This window comes from Limulus polyphemus, unplaced genomic scaffold (genome assembly GCF_000517525.1).
Source record: "Limulus polyphemus unplaced genomic scaffold, Limulus_polyphemus-2.1.2 Scaffold532, whole genome shotgun sequence".
Taxonomy (NCBI): Eukaryota; Metazoa; Arthropoda; class Merostomata; order Xiphosura; family Limulidae; genus Limulus; species Limulus polyphemus.
This window is the reverse complement of record NW_013666142.1, coordinates 5,166-10,484: the sequence shown is the minus strand read 5'-3', so window position 1 is coordinate 10,484 and position 5,319 is coordinate 5,166. Positions and strand designations below refer to the sequence as shown.

Sequence of the window (5,319 nt, the reverse complement as noted above, 5' to 3'; positions counted from 1 at the left end):
GACGGAGAGTGTGAATTATTGACATTGCTAGTCTCTACTTTCTTCTTCTTCAATATTTTTAGTTATCTATTTCTCTATTGAATTCATCCTCCTCCTTTCATTTGTTTGGCCTTTAACTATTTCACATTACCTATATAAACAAGACAGGAAAAAGGGCAACATTCATAAAAAAGTTAAAATATTTTGTATAATTTTAGTCTATTAAGCATGACACAGTACGTACATAAACAGATGTCTTAGACAAGATACCAGTCATTACATGTTATGAAATCTTCAACAAATCCTCACAGAAAACAAAGGAAGCACTTAATTTGGTCTCAGTCTACATATCGTGTAGCTAATATAAAATATAGTTATCTTGAACACTCACTTTCTAACAAGGAACAGAGGTCTTGAACATGCTACCATTTTTGTAGCACAGGTAGTCAAAAACTGCAGAAGTCTTAAACATATTACACGTATAATTTTTGTAGTGTGTCACAGCTAACAATATAACAGGGATCTCAAGCATTTACTAGCTTTGTAACATATCACAGTTAACAGAAAGTAACAGAGGTTTTAAGCATAGTATTTTTAGCATGTGTCACAGCTATCAAAATCCAATACAGATCCTGCACAAGTTATCATTTGAAATAGAATGTTTTAAAAATATCACGTCAAACTGTAGCATTAATACTATTTCAAGGATTATGAAAATAAAATTTCCTTTGAGCTTTTTTTTTTTTTATTGAAATAGAATGTTTTAAAAATATCACGTCAAACTGTAGCATTAATACTATTTCAAGGATTATGAAAATAAAATTTCCTTTGAGCTTTTTTTTATTGAATAAAACTATCAAACATTTTCTGGTAATATAACATGAATTGTCAACAATGTTGTTTACTTTAATTTTTAATCTAAGAGAGCTTGTCAGAAATGCTATTTTTACATTTCAATAACTATAATAATGTCATAAAAAGAATGAGTTACAACATATTGCAGTTCTCAGACGTTAGTATGGTTTAAAATGTTTTCTCAAAGGTGGGTGTGATGTTTTTAAGAGAAAAATAATAAGGCTACTCAGTAATGTACTTAAAATAACTGTAATGAAATCTGAAAACCTTCATAATGTATCATTAAATTTTCAATAATTCTAAATAGTTAGTTATTGCTAAACAAGGGGCTATTTGTGTTGTGCTCAACACAAATATTGAAACCCAGTTTTTAGCATTATAAGTCCTCACAATTACCACCGAGTCAGAGTCATCGGGGGGAGGTATTCTATAAAGTAATGATCAACATTAAATAACAAATGCTACTACGTTTGATTTTTTTTTATAGCATATTTATTTGTAAGGCACAATTTCCAAGCTGTTCTCCAACTGCAGAATCTTATGAAATTTTAAAGATTTTGTTAAAGATGTGAAATAAATTACAAACTTCAATAATTAAAATCGCTTCTCAAAAGCAACTTTTATTCTACCATAAAAAAATCATCAAAATTTTATAACCAACTAGGTTAATTTTTGGGCATGATTGGCCCCATGACTACTACGAAAAAGAATGATAATGTTTACATATATATATATATATATTGCATCAGAAGATGTTGCCGATAGCAGAGAAGATATATAATGGAGTATATAAACATATGTATATATATATATACCTCAAACCCACACTTCTCTCCTTTCATTAGAGATAAAAGTTAATTCTATTTTAATAAGTCCTTTATTTCTTGTTTCTCAGCTGCATCAAGATAACTGGTGCCATCTGGTGTGGTTCCACACTTGTTGGCACCCTACAAAAAGAATAAAAAAATTAGGATACTAAACTTCTTTCTGAAGCAATAAATAATCATTTTTTTTTATACAATTACTGAAAATAAACTATGAATGGATATTAACACTTCTTGCATTAAGAAGTATGAATATGATTTTAAGTAGCATATAGTTAATACTTAAGGAGATGGCTGTGAAATATTGCATCCTAAATATTTATCTCTACAGAAAATAGTTGTTAAATGATGTCCAATCTTGGAGGATATAGATTACCGTTTGAGTACAGTGATAAGTTTACTAGAAATATAAATTTAAAATCCACCTTAAATTCTGTGGTTGTTTTAAATTTGTTTCATTCTAAATGATTTTGATGATCACAACATTTTCTAAAAATAATTTAAGACAAAACATGGTTCATACATTTCATATTGAAGTTTAGAATATTTTAAATTTCTTATCATTTACGACAAATTCTGTAAGGATATGTAATGACAAAGTTTACACTCACTGATTTTATATCTTTTCAAATGCGTCATTTGTTGTATATTGAAACTCAAATGTTTAAAAAAATTTCATAAGTTAATATTTCTAGAACATAACACTTTTCACATATTTTGCACTCACTGAAGTTGTGTCACATTTCTGTTGTGCATCCATCTTTGTTTAGTTAATGTTGTTACTAACAGCCCAAAATTTAGCTGATCAAAATTTCTGAATTAATTCTAGATTAGGTCTCACTAAAACTGAAAGCTAAAAAGTAAAGTTTGAAAGACAGTGAACCACAACACACATTATACCAGTGAATGCTGTTAGACTGTAAACTGCTACAATGTACCTATCTTCTTATATTATTAGGATTAGCACTAATGTGTAGCTTAGTAACCTTTTATACATTTATCATGTATTGGGAAACCAAAAAGATGAAATATTTTATTTAAACAAGACTGTACTCAACTATAAAATATGTTATTTGTCCCCACTGGAGTCAAGTACTGTTAGATTGACAGTTCAAGTTCTGTAACAAACTCTTCCACTTAGACAACAAAATTTTTTCATCTTTGGACATTAACAATTAAGTTAAAAACATAAACCAACCAATATCATCTGTTTCGAGTACAACTATTAGCCAGAAATGGTTGTGTGGGAGGACACCTTTCTATGAGTACTGTTATATAACTTGAACAAATATAAAATAAAAATGTTGTGCTAGTTTCATTTTAAACTAAAAGTTTTTGGTTATTGTTTTGAAAAAACTTTAAGTTTAAAAACACCCATTTACCTCTCAGTTATATGTTAGTGTAATGAAAATAAATTAGCAACATTAAGCAACAAAAACCTATACCATGATCAGCCAAGAACTGCAATTTTGATGAATGTCAACTCTTCTCAGCTCAATTAGTTCATGCTAGAGTCTTACACAAAATATCATTGTACATCTTTAAGTGCAGAATACAGCTTGAAGTAATATCTATTCTATATGTAGATCACTTTATAGTTTTTCATTTTGACACAAATATTCTGTTGCATAATAACAAATACTAGATAGGTAGCAGTTAGGTTTACAAGTGAAAAGTAAGCTTTTTGTCTGCAATTATTAGTTGGAAAGAAGTTTGAAGCCTAAAGTAAAAGTTGTACAATTTAGGTAAACATGCACTTTGCACCCTGACAGATATTAAATTTTTCAGCTGTACAGTTTATCATCTCATACTTTTTTTACCTGACAAGCTTCATTTCACAGATAAACAGTATATATACTAACATGTACATTTAATCTTGTGCATCTAACCAGGTGATGTTTCCATACAAATATTCTAACAAAACTCAAATTGTAGGTGATCACCACCATCTTGCTGAGCTCTATAAATGAATGAAAAGCTTACAGCAGAGTGGTTGAAAGCTATTAATACACTACTCACTCCTATTGGTAAAGGTGTATTGATGAAAATAAAGACAAATCTACTGGGTGACGTTTTACACCATCAACCTGGGCTGATGTGAACTTGTTACACAACAATAGGCTGCTGTGACTTCACATTGTAAGTATTATCAGTGGATTCCAATTAAATTGTCTACACAGTTTACCATTTGAAGAACATTAATTTTTTGTAAATTTAGATGGTATTCTATGTTAGAAGTATCACATCCAGTTTTCATAATGGATGTTTTGTAATCATTTGTAGTCTTGTAATATTTACCACACTTTCATATTTATACTCCTGTTGGCTTTACCAATTACAACATAATCACTAACAAAAACATGAAGTTTATGAGTTATATGCATACTCTGGGTGTTTGCTTCTCAAGAAGGGATTAAATATTCAAATGATCACCTGGTACAATAAACTTATCTATAAAGCAAATACTGTAAAAATCTTTTAATCATAAAAAGGCATGAAAAAATTTTCAAACCACAAGTACTCCAAACTGGCATGTAATATCACAATGTAACTTTTGCTTTGAGGGACATTCTGGTTTTAATGAACGTAGTTTCAAGACATATCTGCAAACCACATTTCATCTTACTACATCAAATATTTAAGTCAGGATATGAAAAATGCATTAATGACATATGAATGCTACTAGGGTTGACACAATATAAGATTTTTTTCATTGTGATAATTTTGTTACAGGATATTGCAATAAATAGATTTATTGAGATATGACCATTTTACTCACCTCTAAAACATAAATTTGATATTACAAGTACAATGAATAACTCATGGTACAGAAGGTTCATTTTTTTCACAAACATATATTTTATTTTTTCTTCATTTGTTCTTTTTATTTTCTAGAAAAATCTTTAAACAAATATCTACATTTTCATTAATCTCTTGATTTCATCATGTAATTTATTTTACCATATTTTAACCACTTTCAGTAATTTTGGTAGCAGAAGAAACAGAAGTGTCCTTAAAGAACTATCCATCCTCAATTTTTTAAAATAGATTCTGTGGCCATGCCTTTAGTATATTTTTGGGTTTGATTTACCATTTATAACATGGTAGCATTGTTTAATAATTACATTTAAAGTACCTAATAACAAGATTATTTGGAATTATAAGTTTGTGGTATTTTGAATAACTAATGAATGTTTAATATTGAGAAGATTGCCACATATCGTGATAAAATGTACATTATCATGACAACACTAAATGTCACAATAACAAAGTGGTGTGGCATCATGTTGTAAGTATTGCTAATGAATTTCTGATTAAAAAACCAGCAAAGATCACCATTTGAAAAATTGAAAGAATAATATACTGAAGTCAGTTTAGATCAAATCAAAGACACCTTAGGTGTGAAAAATGGTGTGTCCAAAAAAGGATTGAGCATGCGACTTAAAGGAATGAAATCAAAATTGGCATCCAAACTGGTAGCTACACTTACAGCATTGATAAGAATTTTACAGCAAATATTCATTTATTAGTTAGCTAAGCCACATTTTATTTACCCACCATCATGCCCAAAGTTCAAAATAATATCAGCCTGGCTATCTAATGAATGAATATTTGCTGTAAAATTCTTATCAATGCTATAAGTGTAGCTACCAGTTTGGCC

At 29.2% G+C, this 5,319-nt stretch overlaps 1 long non-coding RNA gene across 1 annotated transcript in view; it reads right to left on the bottom strand.

Annotated features, from left to right (window-relative positions):
- Positions 1 to 1,428: 1,428 nt before the first annotated feature.
- The window catches only part of LOC111085653, a 7,011-nt gene continuing 3,120 nt past the window's right edge, over positions 1,429 to 5,319 (bottom strand). The window contains exon 2 of the long non-coding RNA XR_002610460.1: positions 1,429 to 1,781. This is a non-coding gene — a long non-coding RNA (uncharacterized LOC111085653). The remainder of the gene's footprint in view (positions 1,782 to 5,319) is intronic.